This window comes from Triturus cristatus, chromosome 3_1 (assembly GCF_964204655.1).
Source record: "Triturus cristatus chromosome 3_1, aTriCri1.1, whole genome shotgun sequence".
NCBI classification, from domain to species: Eukaryota; Metazoa; Chordata; class Amphibia; order Caudata; family Salamandridae; genus Triturus; species Triturus cristatus.
Window position 1 is genome coordinate 452492170 of NC_140583.1, and position 26745 is coordinate 452518914.

Sequence of the window (26745 nt, forward strand, 5' to 3'; positions counted from 1 at the left end):
GTTGTACCTCTATGCTGAGGAGCTGCCAACGACATCTAGACCCAAGGACATTTGGGCTCCGTTGAGAGAATATTTGCTAACTCAGTCTGATAATGATTCTGTGTGATATTGTATAGTATGATAAAATATGCTTGATGTACCTCACTATCACCCGAAATGTTCAAGACCGCAGCAAGTACAGGATAAATCAGATGCACATGTAACATCTTCTGACGACAGAAATATACCTTGTATGGATTATTGGTTTGGTTTTCTTTTCCTGATAAATTGTTCTTTCTTACTTTTTCGTGAATCTTTTATATTGGTGTTTTTCCTTCGCAGTGCTTTTTGGTATGTTTACGTGCTGTAAAGGATGCAAAAACTTTATTAAAAACTAAAAAAAAATCAACCATGGCACTAAAAAAAAAAAGAAAAAAAGCCTGTTCTTCTGCGCCCCGTCCCCCATATCAGTTCCACTAGTAAAGTATCTAGTGTTTTAAACACATGGGCTGGAACCGTTATTGGTAAATTTGTGAAATAATAGAGTAACCTGGGATGCATTACCATTTTAGCAATAGCTACCTTTCCTGCCACTGATAACGGCAAAGATTTCCAAAATGTTATTTGCGCTTTAAGAGCTGTAACATCCCGAGTCAAGTTACCATCCAGTATGTCTCCCACCTCCCTATAAATGTGTATGCCAAGGTACCTAAATGTGACTGCAGCCGTTTGAAATGTCCAGCACCCGAAGCAAAAGGGGTCTACTTGAGTAGTGTCTGTAAAGAAGTACGCATACGATTTGGTCTCATTAATAGATAACCCTTACAGTGATTGGAACTCATGAAATATTGTGGAGATTGGCTCATGGTCTCCTTTGAGATTATTGAAGTATAATATTAAGTCATCCGCATATGCAGAGATAATATGTATTTCATTCCCAAGTCGTATTCCCTTGTGTTCTGCTATTGTTCGTATTTTGATGGCTAGAGGTTATAATGCTAGTATGAATAGCAAAGGTGATAGCGGGCATCCATGCCGGGTACCCCTTGCTACTGTATATTGCTGCGTAATATGACCGCCTGTGCGTGCACGCCTCGTGGGATTCGTATAGAGGAGGCTGACCCGCTTCACATATTCATTTGGGATTCCAAATTTCAGGAGAGTTTGAATCATGTAGCTCCAGTGTAGCGAGTCGAAAGCCTGTCGTAAGTCAAGGGACACACAGCCCTGTGTGTTGACGTTCGCATTTGCCCGTGTCACAACTTGGTGTAATCTTCTAATATTAAGGGCCGTGCATCTTCCAGGCAAAAACCCACACCGGTCCATGTGAATTAGTTTTGGTATGCACTGGAAAACCCTGTTTGCTAGTAACTTACTTGATATCTTGTAATCTGTGTTTAGTAATTAAAGGGGGCAATATCCTGCCATGTCTTTTGTATCCCTGCCCGGTTTCGGCAGCAAAACCACTATTGCTTGCAGTGTAGTAGGTGGGAGGGAGCCCGTTCCAATCGAGAATTGGTACAGTCTCTGTAAATGGGGAACTAGTAATGCTGAGTACGTTACATAAAACTCTACTGGCAGCCCATATATGCCCGGAGATTTATTGTGGGGAAGGTCTTTGATTGCTGCTCTTATTTCTGCTTTAGTTATAGGTCTGCCGTCAATTGGAGGAATCGCAGCCCCTCAAAAAAGGACTCATAGGCAGCTTCTCGAAGTTCTGCCGGTGCTTCATACAATGTCTCATAGTAATTTTTAAAGGCTGCATTTATCTCTAATTGTGTGCAGGCAGCTGTGCCCTCTTGGGTATTAACTTCAGTAATGGGAGCTGTCACCGGTGTATCTTTAATAATCCTGGCAAGCAGTGAGCCCCCTCGGTCCGCTTCCACTTGCTGCTTCAGTGTAAATAAGCGATAATCTATAATGCAGAGCTCTTCCAGGAGTTCCGCATTTCTTATATGTGCCTCCTGTAGTTTGTCCCTGTTTGTGTCACTTGTTGTTACTTCCCGTTCCAATCTGCCCAGGATGTTTTCTACTTCCCCAAGCTCTTTGATGATAAGAGCAGGCCCCCACTTGTGTACTAATCGCTACCCCCGTATTACTGTTTTAAAAGCCTCCCACTCCACTTGGCGTGAGCAAGCAATGTCTGCCTTTTCTGTAAAATAATTAGTAATTGCTGTGGTAAGGGAGCTACGAAATGTAGTATCTTCAAGGTGCAAAGGCTGTAATTTCCAGGTCTGGATTGGTGTGGGGATCTTCCCCAAAAGCAATGTGACTTCAAGTGAGTGATGGTCAGAGAATATTTGCTGATATACGTGGTGTCTACGATATTTGCAATTAAACGCATGGAGCAGAAGATTCTGTCTATACGTGTGTGTAATCTATGTGGTGGTGAATAAAATTAGTATTCTTTACTGGCGGGATTTCGTGTACGTCATGCATCACATATGTTCCATCCCTCTGCCCACCCCTTAAGTGCTTCTGCCTGTTTTTTGCAACCAGTACCCTGTAATGGAGGGTGCGAGCGGTCCAATCCTATATATAGAACTGCATTGAAGTCACCTCCCAGAACCCAGGGGTAGTCATCCCAACCCGCCAGTGAATTGGTAAGTGTTCCTAAAAATGTATCTTGCTCTGAGTTCGGGGCATATACACTTCCTAATACTATGTGCTGTCCATCCAGCATTCCATGTATTAACACATATCTGACATTCGAGTCTACTCTCTGTTCCAACATTACAAAAGGGGTACCGCTTCTTATCCATATCGCAGCCCAACGGGCGAATGCGGAGTAGGATGTGAAAAATAATTGACCTCTCCATTTCTATTTCAATTCAATGGCCTCTGCGTGTGTAAGATGGGATTCTTAAAGAAAAACAATGTGCGTTTTCCTTTGATTGAGCTGGGTAAAAATGTTATGTCTCTTATGCACCGATCCAAGGCCCTGTACATTCCAGAATGTACATGTATATTTACCAGATTGAGCCATGTGTTGTTATGTCATTTGATGAGGAGAGGGCTCCCGCCCCTTCTTGCTGACTATATAAAGAATTACCTGCAACTGAGTCTGTGCACACATGTCCCACTATAACTCCCAACACTAGGATCCTCCTTAAAACTCCAGAGGACCAAACAATGAAAACAAGTTCAACATGAACCCTATGTATTCTATAAAATAGTGCAGTCGGCACGGAGGAGGTGGTAACCGCCATTCGCTTAACATGCATTATACAATACACTACAATTACATTTCCAGTGCCCAAGCCCTTGACACAATCCACAATCAGATTTAATGTTATTCATACTTATCTGCAGTAACAGTAGACCAGCATATAGCATTCTCAGTTTTTAGCCCAAATAGTCATTTGCAGTCTGCGGGGTGACTGAGGGGAACAACGGCAAGCTGTTTTCATAGTCGGAGTGTAGATTGGTGTCTTCTGAGGACGGAATCGACTCGGTGATGGATTTTGCATCTTGATCCACCATTGCCACCACAGCTAGTAGTGCTTCCTTCTGACTTTCTGTGATCTGTTCCGGGGAGGGATTTGCACTGGAGACAGATCGAGTTTTCTAGCTTCTATTCGTTGTAATCCTTCCAGTTCTCTGTGGTTGGTGCAGTTGCCGTCTGCTTTTTTGTGATGGATCCTGTGATGCATCCGGTGTTAGTGTAATTTCTGCCCAGTCCATCGTCTCTTCTGGGCTGTCAAAAAACAGGGTTTTTTGTCTATACATGACCTTCAAGCGGGCAAGGAAAAACAAAGCATACTTCAGATTATGGGCATGGAGTGTTTTTTTGACATCTTGAAATGTGTCCCTCGCTCTTTGGACCGCCCTGGTAAAGACCGGTAATAGTGAAATGCGTTTGTTTTCAAATTGAATTGGAGTGATGTCCTTGGCAGCACGCAAGAGAGTGTCATGGTCTTTATAGTTCAATATGCACGCTATGATTGGCCTAGGTGGCGCACCAGGGCGTGGGGGCCGTGGCAAAATTCTGTATGCTTGTTCTACACTGTAGAAGTCAGTAAGGCCCACCGGCGCAACATGGTCCCGCAACCATTTCTGTATAAATTGGGTGGGGTTGGATCCTTCACTTCATTCCAGTATTCCCAGAATTCTTACATTATTGCTGCGGGATCGTCCTTCCACATCGTCAACCCTAACCTGTAGCCCTACCAGTTGACGCAGCAGTTGCTCTATTTGGAAGGTGTGGGCTTTGTATGTATGTATGTATGTATGTGCTGTGGGGCCAATTCGTCCAGCGCCAACTTGTTGTTCTTTACCGTTTCCGCCAGTTTTGTGTGATCAGCTTTCATTAGGGTGTAGCTAGTGGTCAGTGCGCCTACTTGGTTTTCTATGGCTGTGCGCGAGTCCCTTATCTCTTTCAATATCAAATCCAGCTTATCGCTAGGGCCTCCTGCCACTGTAGGCGGCACCACGTCTTGGTCAGAGAATTGTGTCTGATCGTTGTTTATGATTGGTCCTGGTTTCTCTAGAGTGTGGGGGTCTGGTTGCTTGGCTTTGGTGCGTCCCTTCTTTTGGTTTATATAGTACGTATCTCGCCTCCTGGCCAAGTTAATGCAGGTCACACTCCTCCCGCACCAGCTTCCACTACGGCTTCTGAGTCACTTGCAAGCAGGCACTGGCGTACTCCACGCTGCATTCCCCTACAGTGACCAGTGGTGTGACCAGGCCCCAATATGATCTGTGATACCCAGTTCTGTTCTTGCCCCCTTCCGATGCAGCCCGCAGTGATGTCGAAGCCCACTTTGGTTGTGTGAGAGGGGTGTTGCAGTGCCCTATGCCTCCACGCCCACCTGTTTATTTCCTTTGAAAAATGACTGCAGTGTCCGGGATCTCTGCCGCACAGTCCAGCTCTCAAAGTGCCATCGCCAACGGGCTATGCACTGTCTTTCCCGGGTCATCTCAGCCACTGGATCCCTATAGCATTCGGGGTCTGCACCAGTGAGATTTTACACTCGCACTCCACTAGTACTATGTGCATTGCATGCTGTCTCTCTCACTGCCTCTTTGCTTGTTCGGCGCCCTACACATTACATTCAGGAGCGCACCTGTTTTCATCATCGGGCAAATCCCTGCTTCCGCCTCCATCCGCCATGTTGCAACTCAAGTTTCCCCCAGTCCACCGGGTACTCTCTGGGTATGGGCTTCTGCATCGATTATATGCAGTGAAACTACAGCGCGGAGCGCCTGCTCCTCCCGTCGCCTGCACTCGATTATTCTGCTGCTGGTCAGTGTGATGCCTTTCTGGCATGGGGGTAGGAGCCAAGGCGCTCCTATGCGTGTGCTGTAGCAATCAATACACTCCCAGAGCCTCCGGTGCCGTTATTGCAGCGGGGCATCACTTGTGGTTAACCTCACATAAGAGGGCCCTCTCGGCATAGTGCTCAGTCCGAAATCCCCAGGTGCTTCCGTCCGCCATTTTGTGTCGGCCTCTCGCAGCCCCATACCTGTAGTCCGTTTGACCTGGGCACCGAGTCTGCCCGTTCACGAGTGACCGATACGGAAGGCAGTCGGTCTCATTTTCTTTTGTGTCCCCTGCCGCTCCCCATTTGCAACATGCCCCTGGGCGCTCTCATCGCTGTAGTTGGGTCTCCCTGCTGCCGCCTTCTACACAGTCTGGGCCACCGCTACTTTTCTCTGGCCGATATCCACCCAACAAGCAACTCTATTTCGGTGTTGCCGTGCGCCCCAGCACCCCAGCAGTCCATCGCACTACGTGTGGTGTGTGGATGGCCGCATAACGTCAGAATCATTGCCACGAAGTCAGGGCCCGCCTCGGAGCTCCGCTATTCCACGTTCGCCATGCTTGGCAGTTAGCCACGCCTCCCCTTCTCAATAAAAAACGTACTCACACTTTCACAACCACTGACCTACATTCACTACCACTGGTGTACTGGGATTCCGATTTGAACACCTGAAGTACAGGGTTTCTGCTTGAATGGTGCAGCAGTGCAGTTGCACCAGGGCCTCTGTGCACTGGTAAAACTGCACCTGTTGCACCATTGATAGAGACGCCCCTGACTCACTTCCACTCCTCTCACATTCTCCCTCTCAATCACTTAGTCTAACTTATTCACACTGATTTACTCACTTTTTCGATTTCCCTTATTTGCACTCACTTTCACTCACTTATCAATTTTCACTTTTTCATTCTCATTGACACTCTCAAAAATATTAAACTAACACACACTCTCACTCAATCTCATTCTCTCTCAATCAATCACTCACAAACACACTTTCACTCACACATACACAGAAACACAACACCGCGCAGCCTGAGCATAAGGGCAGGCATTTGCCGCATTAGGTGCCGCGCGTGGGTGGAGTGGCCCTGCCGCTGTGCCACACTGTGATTGGACCATCAGTCGCGCAGGCTCCGTCACGGTCACCGCGTCAGTGCCACCAGGAGTCCACACGACACCAGAGAGTGACTGACTGAGACGAGACCTCGTCACGCTGTGCTACTACTCTGGCGATTCATCATTTGATGATTTCCATCCATTCCATTCCAGATTTGATTGATTGAAGTGAATCAGATCTGCTTGACGTCACGTTGAAGTAAGAATCGACAAGCAACTGACAGTAACTTAACAAAGCACAACATATTACATATATTCAATCAGTCACTGTATTCAGTAAAAAAAATATAATAATCAGACAGACAGTACTTCGACTTGGAGTCCGCCGCGCAACTTGGTCAGGTGGGTGGCGGATGCGTGTGGGTGGGTGGTTTGCATGGTCGGGTGCCGGCCCGGGACTGAGCCTGATAAAGGGACCTCGTCAATAGGCCGCTTGCCTGACCCTCTAAGTCATGGGCCTGGGATTGGAAAGAGTGCGAAAATTGGGCAGATGGGTGGTCCAGGAGGAGCGGCACCCGAGGTCCGGACACACGATCCTCTCCACCGGTCCATGCTTCAGCGCGGCACATTAGCCCCTCGTCGCTCCCTGCGGGCCCGTTACCTGCAGCCTCGGGCTCGGAAGCAGCAGGTAATAGGAGTTACTGCAGGGTGGTGACGTGGGTAGGTGGAGGGGCAGGGAGGGGGATAGTAAACTATGGATTACAGAGGTTTACAGGTAAATTAACAAATAAATTAATAAATGAATTTCATTGCGTGCACAGCATCGCATTTGGGGATGCAGTGCACGCAACGAAATTCGTTTTATTAATTTATATGTTAACTTACCTGTAAACCACCGTAATCCATAGTTTACTACCCCCCAACCTGCCCTCCCCCTCCCCACGTCACCGCCCTGCAGTTACTCCTACTACCGACCGCGGCTGGGAAGCAGGCCTCGGCGCAGGTCAGCCGCATCCTCCCGGTGGCCTCACTGACTGCACGGGTCCGTTCATACCACCTCGGCGTTTAATTACATGAATAAATAAGCACCTGACACAATGCCACAAAGGAGCCATCTAGACCTGGATACTACATTCCAGATGCAGCCTTCAGAACAGGTCATAATACCCTAGATGAGGCCTCTACACCGTACACGTATTAGCAATACTCCATCTGAGGCACTGAGAAATAGAACCAGCAGTCCATATAAACCCTCCAGAACTAAACACATTACTCCAGATGGGGTCTTGCTAGTGGTGTGTACATGGTTCAATTATCTCCTCTCTGCATTTCATAATTCCTTCAACGGCATCCAAGTCCTTATTATATTGATTTTACATTTAAAGTGTGTGGAACATAAACCCGCAAAGATGCTCATGGACAAGGGTCGCTTGCACTGCTGCTGCCTACAATGTAAACTGTGCTCTGTTTGTAAGGGAAGCTCAGGTTAACCATATCTTTGCTATAGCTGATTTGTGTAAGAAAGGGAGGTTTGCACTTCTGTTTCACACTCTGAACCTGTATTGTATGTGTGCGACAGTACTTAATTGGAGCTGATGACGTCAGGTGGGTGGCACCCAAGCACCAGCACTTATTTTTGGACCAGGATTTAATTTCCAGTAGACCTTGGCCCAGATCAAAAGTCAGGCCATCGCTCACCACTGCCGCCGTGCAACGCGCTCCCATTTCACATCCTGGCCTCATTGTGCAGCACGCCACTGCATTGCTAGGGACCCTAAATCCACAGCTCGAAAACGTTTTAGTTGTTGTTTTTTTTAAAGGAGGCTGCGACCATCAGTCCCCAGGCATCTCCCACCATAATTAACCCTAAAAAGTAATTTAAAATGTATTGCGGGGGGTGACTTCTTTGACGGATTTGTTTAGTTGTTTGTTAAATAAAAAACATCTGTGAGTGAGGTACTCAGAAATGCATTGTATCTCGAAGTATGTTATGAAGCTCTGTGGATATACTGAATAAGCAGCTACCTATATTATATGACATCTGTTTATTAATGAAATAACTGCACTTTCACAATTACTTTATTAACCTTCATGCTTTCTCAAATTTGCTTGAAAATGCGCCATTTTTCCTCTCTTTTTTCAAAATTTTCTTGGGGGGAGAACCCCCTCGAAACCCCCTTTATGGTGGTTTGGGCTCGCTCGCTACGCTCGCTCACAACGGTGCAGTATGCCAATCATTATACGCCCCAATACTTTCAAATGTCACCAGCCGCCCCTGTGTAATGGTACCCCTGGGCCCAGCCTTTGGAGTCCTAAACATTTCCTTGGAATCGTGCCGCATGCCATGCAGATGGTACATCACCGGCGCAGGACTTTGTCCAAAGCTAAGACACAGTATTTATTTTGCAGTAGGGTGGGGTGTCAGGCTGGTGTACTTACCAAGACCTGGAATGAAGAGCTGAATATGGCTGACTCATCTGCGCCAGCAATTTCGATTGGGCTCCTTTCTTCCTCTTTCTGCAAGTGTGCACTGTGTGCTCCAGCTGCAATGGAAGGCAATGCGCAGAGAAGACAAAGGCAGGTGTGGGCTCAGGAATACAAATATCCACATTTTAGCTGTGTACCTTTTTAAACAATTGTGTGCATTGAATTGTAGAGTGGACATTTTTCTATGTTCTTGCTGCCGATTACCTCTGGGGTTCAGGAACTGGCGATCTGGAAATAATCACAGGATGAACAGGAGGCAGGCTTGAATCTGTTTTACAGCCTTGGTACTGCATTATATGTGATCCCAACAGCAGTGCTGGAATTTGAAAAGCTTGATTCCAGGAACCCACAAATTGGGGGTCAAGATGTGGCAATGATAAGGGGGCTGAGTCATCAAAAGTAGTCTGACAGTCAACTTATACATATATTTTTTTTACATCCTCGTCACCACGTCGAGACCGCAGGAGTCCTCCTCACCATCACGAACAACGGACACGGACCTCAGGTAGGTGCAGATTCAATTTATTTCAAGTATGCTGCCATAACGTTTCGGCTCCTCCAAGCCTTGCTCACATGACAATGTACTTTTAGAGAGTGAAGAATTAAAAGTGACAGTGCATATTGCTAGAAATCATGTGGGAGACGTAATCAATGGGACTGAAGAAATACTACCCATCGTAGTAAAACCAATGACATTTCATGTATCACACAGTGTTAAAATAATACATATAACAAGTCAAAGTGCGTACAGCAATGTTGTAAAATCGATATCCCTAACTACCAGCTAGTATTATGGCAGCTTAGACATAAACGTATTTTGAACATTTGCAAAAAAAAACACTGATGCCAAATATAAATTGCAAAATAATGCCAGGAAAGGCCTCAATCAATGCATGAATGCATAGCCAATAAAATAGCGAGAAGGTATTCAAAGTTAACTAAGAAAGTCATAATACCAAGACTACAATAAGTCGAGAGTCAAATACCATATATACTTTACGTAATAGCAGCATAATAATGGGTACAGATATCAAAATTAATGAAAAAAAAATCATTCTTATGAAAAGTCAAAATCTCCCAGATGTGAACAGATATAAAGTGCTAAAATGATGCTAAATTTAAATAGTGACTGTTAAAAGAGTTCTTCACTTAAGTATAGACAGTTACAGACTCAAAATATATTTTTTAGTTACACAGGTAGAAATACGGCTGAGATAAGCAAGGAGGGATTGTGGAAGCTGTAATCATGCCCAAATTCCCCTGACTAGTGATGGTTTGGTAAAAACATGAATAGGGTGTAAAGGTAATCATGTCCCAATGTGCAAAGCATTGCATACAGTACTGGCATAATAAATACATAAATATATAAATAGAGAAATAGAGAAATAAAAAGGTTGTATAAAAGGCAATAAAATATTGCATCATACAAATAACCTAGGGGAATACATGAACATATAAAAGCCCTATTAATTATAACATTTATCTATATAAAATATCTTGATTAATTAAAGCCAATACCATAAAAGACACAATAAAACCTGAATTTCAAATAAATAACTAGCCAAGGAAAGAGGAAATGGGTAAAATCAGTGCTGAATGCTAGGTCCAGAATGGTGCATGTCAAGCATGTAAAGCAGGTGATAATTAGCCTAAGCACGTGTGGAGGTCCTCAGTCATATTAAGGCCTTCCGGGGACTTAGAATCTAATTGAAGAATATAGCGTGTCTCCAATCTGCGTAATATAGACTCCCTGTCCTTCTACTGGGTGCAATGGTATCAATGACATAGTACTTGAGGCCACTGTTATTACTATTGTGTACCTCCTTAAAATGTCTAGCAACAGGGTAGATATTATCTTGATTTAAGATTGCTCGGAGGTGCTGCAAAATGCGTTTATGTACAGCCAGTTTTGTACTTCCGACATATCTAAGCCCACAGGGACAAGTAAGGACATAAACTGCATATTCAGTCTTGCAGGTTAACCTCTTCCATGCTCATGACGTCTCCCGGCCGTCATGAGTCACGATGGGCGTGTGCGGACGACGGCCGGGAGACGTCATGACCACGCCCGTGAATGGAATGTCCAGCACTGCGGGAGCGCTGCGGCGGAATTTGCGCCGTAGCGAAGAGGTTAAAGGCTTATTGATCTTGTGTTCTCTGCAACTGAAGGGGTCCATGTATGTCTTAGTGTTCGTCCCATGGAGACAAGCCTTACATGTTTTGCATTTGTAGAACCCACTGTTGGTTTGTAACCAGGTGGTCTTATCAATCATTTCAGGGTTAGTATTGACCAAAGAGTCCTTGATTGATGGTGCCCTACTGTGCGTAATAGACACCCTCGATGGAAGCATAGGGCCTATAACAGGGTCACTGAGTACAGTGGGCCAATTATGATTGATGATCCTGTGTAGGCTAGAATGTTGTCTGCTGTAACCCATGATAATTCTGAAGGGATTAGATGTTTTGTCCCTTTCCCTTACTGTCATGACATCTTGCTGCGCTGTAGCATGTACCACTGTTCTGTTACGAACCAATAGCTCACCTCTACTAAGTCTCATAGATTTCATAATGGCACTATCAGTTGTATGTTCAGAATATCCCCTTTCCCTTAATCTCTGTTTGCTCAAATGCTGCGCTAGTTTTAAATCAGTGTCATTGCTGCAAATTCTTCTGAGACGTAGCATCTCCCCATAGGGGATGCTACTAATGAGATGTGGCGAGTGTGTACTGCTCGCATGTACTGTCGAATTTCCTGAAGTAGCCTTCCGGAACATCCTAGTTTCAATATTATCATTGTAAATGTAAACCTCAGTGTCAAGAAATGTTATACTCGATTGGCTCATGGTAGCCGTAAAATGGAGGTTAAGGTCATTGTCATTTATCTCAGCAATAAATCTCACGGCTTGTTCACTAGTGCCATTCCATAATACAAAGAGATCATCAATGTAACATAGCCAGACATCCACATTTTCCTCAAAGATTTTTACATGCTGGTTTTTGAGGACCAGTTCTTCCCAACGTCCCATGTGCAAGCAGGCGTAGCTTGGGGAGAAACTGGCCCCCATAGCTACACCCCTCTGTTGTTGGTAAAGGAGGTTGTTGTACATTAAATTATTGTTCTTGAGGCAGTGCTCCAACATCTCCGCCAACATTTCATTGTGATCCTTATATTGTGGAGGTTTTTGTGATAGGTAGTACCGAATGGCTTGAATGCCGTCTTCATGTCTAATACTAGTGTATAGGGATGTCACATCCAAGGCCAACATCCAGTATTCTTTTTTCCATGCCACATCCATAATTTTACGCAAAAAATCCCCTGTGTCTTGTACATAAGAATTTAAAAATTTGACAAAGTCTTGTAAAAAAATAGTCAATATATATTAGAGTTTTTTCAAGAATCCCATCTCTGGCCGCATTAATAGGTCTGCCAGGGGGTTTGTCAGTTTTTGTGTGAATTTTAGGGATAAAATATATTGTAGGGATGACTGGATTGTCATTCTTCAGGAATTTATTTTCAGCTTCCGTGATAAGATTTTTTCTTTTCCAATTAGTCAATTTGGTATAAAATTCTTTGTTAGATGTTTTTATAGCAGCGGAGGTAGTGCGTATATAGCACTCTCTATCGTTCAGCTGGGAGTAAGCTTCCCTATCATAGTCGTCTCTGGTTAAAAGAACGATATTTCCACCTTTGTCACTTTCACGTACAATAATATTTCTTTCTTGCTTTAATTTGCGCATGAGAGTCTCATATTGTTGGGATTGTTTATTGTGCCTGCGTTGTTTGTTCTGTGTCTCAATATGCAATTTTTTAATTTGAGCTGTCACATTTTCGTGGAGAATGTCAAGCGAATCACGTGGCATGATGGGGTTAAATGTAGAGGGAAGTCTGTATGGAGTCACAGGCCAAACTGGCCAGTGCCTAAGGCAACATTACCACTGATTGTATTTTCATTGTGGCTATTTGGTATGCTGTACCCCGCTTCCACTGTTTCTCATAATTCCTGCATTGCCAACAATAGAGGGGCATCTGATTGGGATGAGGTCACTGTAACTCCTCAAATATTGTGCGCAATGTGTTTAGTGTTTTTCAGCGTGTGGAACTTTTTTAATTTTAATTTTCTGACCGCTTTGTACATGTCTAATCTTGTGGCGGCATAGTCAAAATTAGCTTGAGGTGCATAGGATAGGCCTAATTTTAGATTTGATTCTTCATCCTCTGATAGGTCTAATTGAGTCAGATTTACAATGGTTTTGTACCCGCCCGATTCAGGACTTATTTTTTCATCCATTGACCCCTTCCCCTCTTCTTGTTTTGATTTTGGACTCCTCTTCCTCGCCCTGCTCCTCTGCCTGCGCTTGTAGATAGCGCGCTTTCGTCGTAGTTTTTTATTGTTGGTCTCGGGCGAAGGGTTTGTCTCCTCTCGACACATAAAAAATTAATCTCTTCGCCAGGAGAAGGTTTAGGTATCTGACCTGTCGCTACGCCATTGCGTAAATCTGAGTCAGAATCACTGCCCCCCATTGAGCTCAGATCTGAGTGTGAGGAATCAACTACATTGATGCTTCTACTGGGGACTTTGGGATTAGGTGCAATTTTGGTTTTAGGTGCCCGTATAGCGTCATATTTCCTGGCAAACGTAAGCCTGGTTCATAATCGTTGCGGTCTCTTTGGAATTTGAAGGCCTTTCTCTCCATGATTTTCGCCTTCTCTTTTTTTAGTCTCATTGTCATGTCATTGATTAATTTAGACTTTTCCTCAGTTGTCTCGATCTTGACTAGTTCATCATTGATTTCAGCTATCTCTTTCAAGAAGTTGTGCTATTTTATACATATAGTTTATTTTCTTAGACTCTGCCACAAAGAAATTGGCAACAAGGCGAAACGTGGCAGTAAATCAGTTTGGCTTAAATGGTTGCAGAGGTTGCACTCTCAAATATATGCAGAGATCTTTTTGTGTTCAGCAAATCTCAAGGATAAGATAAGAATTGTGGTTAATGCCTGTGCTGGAGAGATCTGTGTTTTTGACAATAGATACGAAGATCTGTGTTTTGCCAAGTCAGAGTTTTGACTCAAAGTAGTGTGTGCAAGGGGAAACCCTAAAATTGTACACCCCAAAAATGACACATCAACAACAAGCTCACAGGAGAATGAATAGGATATGGTGAAACCTTAATTTCATTAAGCAATGTGTGCCGGACATAAGGCACCACACAGCATATCAAAAATACAGTTAATTAAATAAGGACAGACTCAATAATTGTGTTCTATGGCAGAATTAGAAACTTTAGAAAGATTTATTACCAAATTAAAAGATATAATACAGCAAATTGCCGATGCATCTAGTCACTGCCATGAAGGCTCTGAGTAATAGGGAAATACAGAGTCAAACATTATTCTAAGTCCCAGATCAGTAGCAAAATCAATAATAAAACCGGACATGATCGCTAGTAGCATTGGAAAGTCTCAGGAAAGTTCCATGGCTCACCATCAAAACTGAGGTTTATATACAGTTTTCTTGCATATGAATGCAATAATTTCTACAAAATCATAGTGGCGAGAGCAAAAGAATTACAATTTTAGAAAATGAATGCACAGTTCTAATACACAATTATTGATTCTGCCTACTCTATGTTAATGTTATCTGGAGATGGCAGGACAAACTAGTTACAAAACGACAGCAAGCTATTGTGAATGAATGATGTACAGTGAGCTAGCGGAAGGGCCTTGGGCAAATGCAAACTTACAGTGTCGATAGTGTAAAGTTTTCTTCAAGAACAGCATGAACAGCATTTATGCAAATGAACAAACATGACTTCACCTGACTGTGAACATACAGTAGGAGACATCCATGTTGAACAAACTGGCGTTGAGGCCTAACTGAGGCCTAGTTGGCATAAACAAGAAAAAGGCAGTTTAACATGTCATAGCAATTTTTTTTCAAATGCAGTAGCACCATATTAGTGAATACATGTAAATGTGAGAATAAATCCATGTTCTGCACATTGATAATAAGGCTCACGTTTATACAATGCACAGAAACTCTTATAGTAGCATAGAGGGTTAGAATGTGTCCTGAAAAGCACATCATGTAACATGCAGTTGACAGGTTTTTATTTTATATAGAAGGTAAGTGGGTTACTGCTTTTAACACAGAGATCCTTTCGTTGCTTGTCATTCATATATTGTTATGCTTTTAATGTAGCACAGTGAGTTAAGAAAGACAAAATGTGACTTCTACACCTTGCAACCCTTGTTCTGATTATCAAAAAGAAGAGAACCCTAATTGCCTTATGTAACACACCCTGTACATTGATTTACACACTTGTAATATTATTGTTATTGTATTGTGTGCATGTGATATAAAGCACTCTGACACCACTCATTGCGATGAGAAGCGCTATAAAATAATTGAATAAAACATTTGTGATACATAAATTCTTATTCATTTAAATACTGTACACTTACATGGGGGGATTGAACAAAATCAAAAGCTTGTCTCCAAATCATAGTTTCTCTTGTGATAAGCTGTTTTCATTTGTTTCCCCTCCATTGGATAGGTGTCAAGGTGTGAGGCTTCTTCTCCACCAATAGGAGAGCTGGTAGCTCCTTAAATCTGGCCTTGTTTTGGGGTCAGCTGGAATTTTAAACATGAAAGCCCTTTCGCCGACTGAACGTTGCTGCTCGGAATGGAAAACAGACGATGTGCAGGTGCTGTGACTGTGTCCCGGTGTCGGAAAATTAATTACACAGGAACGAGTTCAGCATATTTCACAAGGACCCAGATTCTTCACAGAAGGTATGGGAGCCATCTTTGAAAATAGTAGGAGGATGGTATCCACCCGCTTGTGCCCCTGATTTATGCCATGCTTGTAGGTGCGATGAAGAGTCCCAGCACTACAGGTATCCGCACAGGAGTGAGTTAGATAGAGTCAAACCAGGACCACAGATAGTTGAGCATGTGTACGATCTCTGAATTAAACCAATACATAATAATAGGAGGTAAGACTAGAAAAGATTGTGATCAAATGGATGGTTTAATCACAGAAGACCAAATCTAGATGAAGATAGCACGGATAAAAGAAAGCCAGTGTGTAACCTCACAGACGCCACTTTATTGTGATGAGTGACAAAATGCTTTGTAGATATATTCTTTAAAAACTTTAAGAACTAAAATAGTTTGCCCAAATAGCGAACTATGTAAAGGACAGCAAGAAAGCAAAGGCAAAACCACTGAATTTGGGTGAACACCTGGGATACGTGAAGGAAACGGTGGATGTCAGAGCAAAAGCAGTAGTGATCTATTGAGGAATAAAGCATGATTGTTCAGGAGAGGTGGGAAGACCTAGAGAGCATGCTATGAAAGTATAACATAGGAATCAGAGAAGTCCCCCAAAACAAATAGGGAATGGTCAAGACTTATGTAGAGACCTGTTAGAAGTGATCTAAAGAGCGCTGAATGACTACCTACTGTGCTTGGATTGCAAAGATAGTTACCAATGGGATACAAAAATATTGGTTCTACCAGATAATTTGAAGAAAGTAACATTTTTGAGGTTAAAGTAAAATAATGGCATGAGTTAGTGCGGAGTGAAGAATTAATCTTCTGAAGGCATTACTCCAACCAGGATAGTCAATCTACAAAAAAGGATGCCTGCCCTTTACTGAGTTGTGAGAAAACAATGTTAACACCCTTTTAGGCTGAATTATGGGCATGAAAAGATATGATCAGGACAGCATTGCTGCACCTAGTGCCAATGATTGCTGCAAAGAAAATCCTGGTCCTTTACCAAAATGTAAGCTACCCACAGATGATGAGTGAAAGGCACAATGGGGACACTAAACAACTACAATGGCAGAAGGTAAAAAATAAAGGGAATACATCATTGGACCAGTCCATAAATGCACCCTGCAAAAATGCTTATTTTTTGCATTATCACCAAGAAATGTGCTAAACTTTATTTGCATAAGTAATAACATAATCAAAACATGTAATATGTATAGAAACCATAATTGAAATTCATTAAAAACACATTAGTCACACGGATATGCACCAATTCAATTAATTGTATAGCATTTCATTCTAAAAAAGACTAATCCCTTGTTCTTAAAAAGTAAAATACTGGAATAGTTTCAATAAACAACCTTATAAAGCAGTTTCCCAATTGTGGATTCGAGGCAGGCTATTGCTGTCTTGCAATACCTTTGAAAATTGAAAGTGGCTTCAGAAGAAACTGTTGCTCAGCAGCTAACACAAGGTATAGACAAACAACATGAAGCAAAAAATCATATTTAAGGCTAAACAGTCTATAGCATGGGTACCTACAAAATTATTTCCAGGGGCCTAAAGTTTGGTCTGTGGTTTGCCCAAAGGCTGCATTAATGCCAGCATGGTGAAATTGGAGTTTTGGGGGACGAGGGTGGAGAAGGGGTTTGTAAGGTGGGTGTACAGGAAGCGAAACATGACTTAGACAGTGAGTTATGGATCTGTTTGGGGGATTTCATTCCATACCTTCCTCTAAATTAAGCCCTAAGACTCTAGAAAAGTTATAGATTTGACAATACTGTGTTATGCTATATCTGAATCTCCATCCCTCCCCTGAACCATTGGGTACATTTTCTCTGCTTGCTATCGCTACCTTGGGGAATTCAAGTGTATGAAGGAAGGTCTTTATAATGTTTCAGTATTTATTACACCAGTCAGCCAATTCTCTCCAGCCCTCCCAAACCTACCAGAAATTACCATCATAGAGAGTTATTTTCCCATCACCGTAGGTCCATTATAGTTTCTTAATGTCATAAAAATTACACGTTTGTGATATTCATTTTTATGCAACTACTACATAGCTTTCAGTTTTAAAGCAGTCAATATATTTACTCCTCATCACCCCCTTCTTCGCCCTCTTCATGCGGCAGATTGATTTCCACTATTTCCCACTCTTGCATTCCCCCTTAATTCCCAACTGCATATCTCATCCTTTGACCAAGCAATGAGGGGTAGTGGGTCCCGAACCTCAGCTAACCTTTGAAAATAGAGCACTAACCTTAAGGTTCACTTGTTCTTGGCAATGGGAGACCCCTTCCCCATTATGAGTAATCAGCTTAAAGGTGTGCCAGAACCGGTAGAAATCTTCACTCTTATTGCTGGAAAAATTCAAATTTATTGCTCTGTGAGAAGATTTATGTGGTGCTTGACACTTATCAACAGTCCGAGTCATGTACTTCAGTTATATACACAAAACCAACGGACAGGAGATATTCAAATAAACATCCAACACGTGTTTCACCCCCTATAACAGCCGTCTGGCCATGGGGCTTCCTCAGGGCTGTACAGTCATAAAAAGCAAACAAAAGAAACCAAACAATATACAACAAGTACCCAACATAAACGATTTTGTTAAACAAAAATAAAGCATATTTTCATCAATACAGCCAAGTAATATAAGGTACAAATCACCCATGAGAGATGTTAACGAAATTAGTGCAAAGGCAGAGATGTGACAGGATATAACTAGGAAGGAGACGTGAGGAGAAAGAAATGGGATAAAGATTTTAATAGTAATAGTTTACAGAAAATAGAATAAGGGAATAATAGATTATTCCAAAGTATGAATGGTGCAGGATAGGGACACTGAGGGGAGGGGAAATGGATCCATTCCATTAGAGTGGAGAAGAGAAGGGTGGGAGGAAAGAAGAGGAGGAGAGAGAGAGAAAGAGAGGCCAACGTCATTCCATAATGTTAAGGGTAGATAATAATTTTGAATGACCACAATAATTCCAACAGTTTCATCGATATACATAGGAATGTTGGTATCCAAAGTTTCGGAATATGAAATACGAAGATTAACAGGGTAAATGAAAATCAATTGTGACCACAGTTTATATTCAAGAAGTTACCATGTGAATGAAATCAACGTTAGACCAAAACTCTAGCTGTATCAAGGTTAGCGTCATATTGTTTGGTCTAGTGGTATAATGGCAACCTAGTCTTTCCGTAGTGGTTCATAGGAGATAGGCCGTGTAAGACGTGGTATATATTACGTGGCCTGTCCTAGTCAAAAAGAGGGAAAGTGGTGAGACGCTTATAAACCTGAGTGCGTACTGGGAAAAGTATGTTCAGAAAGGTGACCCTACCTGCACACAAACAATCATTTAAAAAAATTACATTTTATAACCTCTATGTGTGCTGCATTAAGCAGCACACATAGAAGTGACAAAACGGCATTTCAAGATTGTTTATGTGCAGGAAGGGGGACCTTCCTGTACATAAACAATCTTCCACTGCATGCAGACACCCTTGCACTATGGTGCATGGGTGCCTGTGTTGGCGCCACACTGCCAGCGCAGGGGGAAAAACCCAGCTGCACCATATTCTTGTAAATATGGTGCAGCCCTGCATTTCTGAAGTAGCGGAGCGTGTCGTTAAGCCAAGGAGGCTAACGACACTCTCCGCCACTTCTCTTGTAAATATTCCCATTAGGCTATTACCAGAGATTAATAATCACCCCTGTATTCTCAGCACTAATTATAAAGTGTGTAATGGTTCTAAATTAATGCAGGGTTGCCACAAGTTGTACATATAAGTTAAACAAAAGAGGTGATATGGCTGACCCCAATAGAAGGGTTTCAGCTCAGATGAGAAATAACTAATTTGGACACGTTGGGTTCTGTTTGTGAAACATGGTTTGATCCATTCAAGGACTCTGCCGGTGATAGAATAGCTTGTTAATCAGTTGAGGAGAACCCAGTGGTTGACAGTTACGAATGTAAGGGACAGGTCTAATTGGACCACAACACCAGCACCCCCACCATTGGGCATCATGCGTAGATCATCTATCATAGAGGTAATTACAAAGTACATGAGCTTGATCCAAAACCAGCTTGGATGGTTCCAGGCAGACCATTGCCCTCAAGAGGTTGCTTTAAACTACATAAATATGTAGAAACGGAGAGGCTACTACTCTTTGCAGACGTTTAGACAGCTAGAGTAGCACTGAATCAGATGGTAGTTAGAACTATTATCTGGATTCAAAGAAGGTTTTTTTCAAAATGGGACAAATGTATCAGTTTTACAATATTTTGGGACTTTTCCAGTGGCAAGGTATGTGGTAATTTCTGTAATCGGAGGTGTAATGGTTTTTGTTTACAGGTGTAAGCCTAATAGCGGGACAGATATCAAGTGGATATCCCAAAGGTTTGCTGACATCTGCTTCATCGAGGGTTAAAGGCATAAAACCCAAGAGGAAAGAGCCAAAGGGTGGTTTTAACTAGCTCGTGGCCTGGAGTGGGTGGCCTGAAATCAGGATGGTGATTAACATTTCTTTTGTATTCTTCTTGCATGGAAATTATACTGCCCTTGGTGGAAGTTGGATTGCTTAATGACTTTAGTGTTACATAGTGGGGCGGTTTTTAGGTAATAATATTTTCTTAGAATTTAAAGATTTGTACATCTATCTTATTATGTGATTAGATGTTTGCATTTGTTTGATCAATAACAGATGGGTTATAGTATTTATGGCATTTTTTTCCAGTCTGATTGTAGGAAATTGGGTTATTAGTTGTGTGTCCTGCACAAGTAATAGGACCACAATTCTCCTTATGGTGAACAAGCACACCATTGTAGTGCCTGACTCTCTCAGGGGAGCAAGCAGAGCAGCAGTCCAAGACCTACTTAGGTGAGGGGGTGTCGGCTAGTAATCACCCTTCACCAGCACACAATAATAATACTCAATAAATAATTGTCCAGTCAGTGCTTTTTTAAGGAAAAAAGAAATATACATTTATTAGACACACTCTACCAAATACTACGCAGTAATTTACAAATATATACATCAGTAGATGGAAAATGCCATAGAAGAGATTGCATTTCAGCTAAAAGGGACACACAAACCCATAAAGTGAGTCTATTGGCTTAATCAAGGTTTCTAGAGCAACAAACCACATGCTAAAGGCATCACTGTGTGCGTAAATGTAATCATCAATAATATTAATTATAATAATCATGTGTAAATGCACTTATTACTGTTAATAAAGCATATGCACTATGATCAATAATCATTGTCAACCTTTTTATACCAATAAAAAAAATGTAATGACCAAAAACACGTCTGTGTATTTTGTATAGATATTCTAACCCTAAAAATGCAATAATACTAGCATCCCCCAGAGGGCATCAAAATTTGATTACATTACACTGCAACCATAGACTTGGCCCATGGAGGACGCTTCAATAAATGTACCTTTTTTATATAGTTTTAAGCCACAATAATTGAAAACATAAAGTCAGCCCTTAGAAGGCATAGCACTCCCAGCTGTAGAGCAAAAGCTCCACTCAGTGCTTGAAAACATTGAGGAAATCCTGTATGGGGGTTTCAGTCCTTGGGAAAAAAACTCTTATGGGGGAAGCTGCTGAACCCTCATGCTTCCTTTAGCACGTCTTAGGTGCCTCAGCCATCCTGGAGCCAGCACAAGTGCAGGTGAAGAAAAATGTGCAACTGACTAAGCTCTGCAGGGCATTATGGGGTGCTCCAACCAGAGCAGTGAATTATTTAACATCGGGTCTCCCACTTGTAGCGTCCTGCTGGACAAGTAGTAATTCATCCTTTCTCTGGAGACTGCCCTAATGCCCATTCCACACCCTTCCATCACAGGCGTTACCAGTCAGGTGACCCTGTAAATAAAAGGGTCCAAGAGCACGTGCCCGATGCCAGTTTTAAATACCATAAATAGTGGTGTCCATGTTGTCACTTTACTTAGCATGCGGGCCAAGGGCCCACAACATTACATTGGCGACTAGTGAGTCTGACCCCGCATGCCATGATGCCATGGAGTAAAGCACAGTGAGGGAGGAGTATGGCTGAATCTGCACTGCCGCTGCCATAGAGAGCTAAAGAATGATGATGGATTAAACCCAGATCTGTGACAGTGGGTGAGTGTCTGAAAAGTTTCAGCGCTCCGTCCATCATCTTGCTGTGTTTGCTTTGTTCGCCCTAAGTTGGCCACATATTCCCAGACGTGGGACTCTTGCTCGCTTTGCTACAGGATTCTAGCTATCCTGGCTGATGAGGGGTGTTACCCCGAAACCGGTCCCAGGATGCTTGTTTTCGGTCCAGGGAAGACTTGGATTGGGAGTTCGGGCAAGACTGTTCCCATGAGGCACAGTGTCAAGACTGATTTGCATATGGCTGGGTCTTAACTGGGGTGGCGAAGTGAGCTAAAGAATGATGATGGATTAAACCCAAATCTGTGACTGGGGTTGAGTGTCTGAAAAGTTTCAGCACTCCGTCCATCATTTCCTTGTGTTTGCTGTATCCTGCTGAGGCACAGATTTACGTTGCTCTGCCCTCGCCTGACGGAGGACACAGACCGGTTGACTCTCACTAAACCCGCTGCACCAAGTATAGAGACAGTGTGAGTAGGCAGGTAGTGCGGTGAGGCTTAGAAGAGGGCATCTAACTGAGGCACTAGTGGGTGAGTTGCATACATAGCATTGTGAAGCTGCAGATTGAACCGAGTATACCCCTGCGGACATGGCAACATCAGTCTGATGAGAAGGCCTTGTGCTCCAACCCTACCCCAAAGCTGCCAACACCCAGTACAGGAGCACTTGAAAAAAACACCTCACCTACCTGAGTACAAGCAGGAGTGGCCCCACTTCCCTCAATGCAGCGATTCTGAAGGGCGGTAAGGTGAATCTGAGACAATCGTGTTGAGCAACAAGCACACCCTGCTGGCTGTGTGCTACAACTGCAGGGAAGAAGGAAAAGGATACCTTTCATCACCCGCCCACAGAAAGGAGAGTGGAAGACTGGTCTCACTACCCCTGAGCAAGGCTGGAGAACCAACAGGAGCAGATCCTACCTCTCGTCACAGGCACGAGGAGCACTGTACACCCCCTAGTGTCGGGCTTGTCATTACTGCTGAGGAGAGAAGATTATCTTGGCCTCCCACTGCAGCATAGCAGCGAGTGGCCCCCCGTCCAGCATAGGCATTTTGCCAGTAGAATTTCCTGCCCGTTATATTACAGGCAAGGCAATCGTGGGGGTGCAGTGACCCAACTAGACACAAAGTCTTGGGCATTATCAGTGTGAGAACAAACCTGGTGCAGCACAAACCAGGGAAGCACCCCTCACTGAAGACGGATCAACACTGACACAAAGCCCAGTAGCATAGAGGGGTACAGCTTTGCAAAAGAGGCCACTACAAGAGTTCTCGAGACAAGAGGGCCACCCGGTGGCCAGGGGAGACCCCAGGAGAAAAAGAAGAAGGAAAAACCCAGCTAGGCTGCAGTTAAAAAAATTACACTCATGGTTGCGGTGCAAGCAATGAGCCACCAGACACCAATTGGCTGCATGGCCTGTAAGTTATGCCATTAAGGTGGAACAGCACTTAATACCTCTACTGCAACCCGACATTAGACTGTCCACAGCCCAGTGCCCCCTGAGTTGAGGAGAGAATCAGAAAAAGCCAAGCAGCATACGGGAAGAAATAGTTTGACTCTACATCTGCATGACATAGAAGTGGAAATGGTGCAGATCGGAGCTTCAGAATCCCGTCTACTTCCACGGACAGAGTGATTTCACAGTCATACGCGCACACACACATCACACGCTGGTGGGGCCCATTTCACCAACATTCATCCTACCACTCTATCCGTGCCATGTATAAGGGGAAACACTTTTCTGTATACCTAACCAATCTGCATGTATTCTGAGGTCAATGACATCAACTAATTGCTATAGATCTGGTGAAAACATTTCTGACACGCAAATAAATTCAATAACATGACAATAAAATAACCACCCTACACAGTAATTCAAACAGAATATTGTTTATCTAAAATTTAAGAAAAGCCAATTAAAATGCAATTTCATTTCTCTCATAATTACCTATTCTGGCTAAAAGTCAGATCCTAAGTCAGAACCGGTCCTCAGCAAAATAGTTAGAGTTTCTAGCCGTCATGTGGATTCACCGTCCTCTCCGTCAGCATCGGGACCTCGGATCATCAGTTCGGGAAGAAGTGGCACTAGACCTCTCTAGTCTACTAATATTTATACAGAAATTACATTCCAAAATGTTGCAATCATATCGTACAAAACGGATGAATGGCGGAAATAATGTCGTCTTGGCACACTGGGTTACATTGGTAGTTTTTCACACACATTGATCGTCTCAAATAATGAATAGAAATAAGGAGTCCATAGCTAATTTGTTACTTCTACGGATGTCTCTTTTGGATAAATTGTATCCCATTCGTGGGATCATTACAAGTTCATAAAGTCAGTATTTGGTTTAGCAACAAATTTCATGTTCAGGGCATTTGGCATCTCTCCCGGATTTGTCGTCATGATCATGGCTTTTCAGTTCGTCAGGAGGGCAAGGTCACAGGCAGCGTGAAGCCTCCTTGCAAATTTTCCATCTACTCAAATACAGGCTGTGGGTGGTAGCCATTTTCTAGCAGGCCACAATGGTCAACTTAAGTAAAAAGAAACACAAAACATAATTACTGCACGGAAATGATTATACAGTGTTATTTCCCTGCTAATACCCTTATGTGTATGTATTTATCTAGCCATTTGCGACATCAAAAGCCATTAATGCATATTAATTATAAGCGCAAAACACATTAACATCACATAAGCAACATCTATTTCGTCAGTTTGCTTACCAACTTAGTTCACTTATTATTTTAGCCATGCAATAGCATTCCCACGTGTAATTCTTCTGTTAATAAGGTTGATTAGACCAGACTAGACAAATCTTTAGTAGTTATTAATTAATCAGTAGTACTTTTAATAAAATCATACGAAAATGAAACAGATATTCGGGTTGAAAGTAAAAACCCTGCTCCATCAATCCCCCCTTTGGTGATATCTTAGCACCACAAAATCAAACCCCCAAAAATCAATTTGATTTCCCCTTTTGAAGAAATTCAAAATATCTTCTTGTTCATTTTTCAAACCCTTGTTTCCATCTCATCTTCTTTCTTGGTTTCTATATACATGCTTTCTCTTAGCTCTTCTAATTCTATTTCTTGTGGATCTCTTTCTGGTTTCTTTTGTCTCTTTTTAACATTTTCTTGTGTTGTTTTCTTTTTATTTCTTCTATATCTACAACACATACACCCTAATCTAAGAATCAATAATGCAACAATTACACATGTTAATGGAAATAATATCTTCCCAAAAATGGTACTACCTATTTTAGCTACAAAATTCTTAATAGCAATCATCTTATTAGCCATTTTAGTCCAGATACTTTCAGCTTCCAGTGGTACTAATTCTTCATGCAAATCAGTAATATTTTTGATATAAACTTTTAGATCTTTGCTTTCGTCAGGAATGTAAGTGCAACAATGTTGAACTTTCACCATTCCACAGACTCCACCCTCTTTTGCCAAAAGAAAGTCAAGGGCAAGTCGATTTTGCATCGCCATAGCGCGTAAAGCAACCATTTCAGTATTTACCAAAAGAAAGCCTCCAGCGGTGCTTGTTGACAAGCGATCCACCACTGTTGACAGCTTCCGAATGCCAAAGGCATTCAAAGAAATTCCCACTGCTGGTATCAAAGCTCCAAAAATATCTCCTACAATTTCTGTCCATGTTTCTCTCCTATAGCGTGTTAATGGATTAGTTTGTTCAGCATTGTCTACTCCAGTGGTTCCCAAAGTTTTGACTCCGGAGGACCCCCATTGAGTCACCACTGGAAGCCAGGGACCCCCAAGCAATTTGTAGGATTTAAATTTCAAACATTAAAACGGTAATTTGAAAAAAATAAACACATGTGCACACAAAACAAATACTCGAATTACTAAGGATTTTAGGGGCATATTTACAAGCCCCTATTGCCATGGGAACACCACTTTTTGCGACGATCCCGTGGCGATAGGGGCTTTGCCTTATTTACAAGGCAGCGTTAAGCCACATAATGTGGCTTAACACTGCCTTGTAAATAAGACCCCCTTTCACGCAATGCTTAGCGTGAAAGGGGTGGGCAGTGGGTGTTCCACTGCAACACCCATTGATTTTGACGCTGCCCCCTATTTACAAGGGCAGCATAAATAGGAGGCAGGGCCAAAATTAAGACCAGGGAAAACCTGGTCTTAACTTGGCGAAACGAGGAGAAATGGTTTCTCTCTCCTCGTAATTGCTTTTTTCGTGTGTGCTGCCTTGTGCAGCACACATGGAAAAGCAAAATGCCTTGGATTGTTTATGTTAAGGAAGGTGACCCTTCCTGCACATAAACAATCTTTAAAAAAAAAGGACATTTTTTAACTTCCATGTGTGCTGCATTAAGCAGCACACATGGAAGTGACAAAATTGCATTTCAAGATTTCAAGGGGGACCTTCCTGTACATAAAAAATCTTCCCCTGCGCGCAGACACCCTTGCACTATGGCGCAAGGGTGCCTGCCTTGGTGCTACACTGCCAAGTGTAGCGCAATGGAAAACGCAGGACTGCACCATATTCTTGTAAATATGGTGCAGCCCTGCATTTCTGAAGTGGCGGAGCATGTCGAATTTGCAAAAAACTAAAAACTGTAATGGGAAGGATGATGCTGCATCTCCGTGACTAACTTTTAAATGGTTGGTTTTATTTCGCTCTACGAGTCTTCTGCTCCTGCCAAGGCCAGACTGGAAACCCAAAGCAGCCCTGGCAAATATTTTCAGATCAGTCCCCATACAGTGTACACCAACTGCAGTGAGTGAGTCTGACCAATACAAAGGGGGCTTTGGGACGCTCTCCTCCCCAAAAAATTTAGGATGCAATAGTGCAGTCTACAACACATTTATCACTATATATTTAATTGTATCAGCTTTGAAAGAATAGTAAATGAAGACCTTACTATGCACCAGGATGCAACAGTCTTTGTTGGGGTTCTTCAATGATCCCTTACTAGCACCCTCCAACAGAGCCTCTCATCTCTCCATAGCCTCTCTCATACCATTGTAGGATGTCAGAGCACT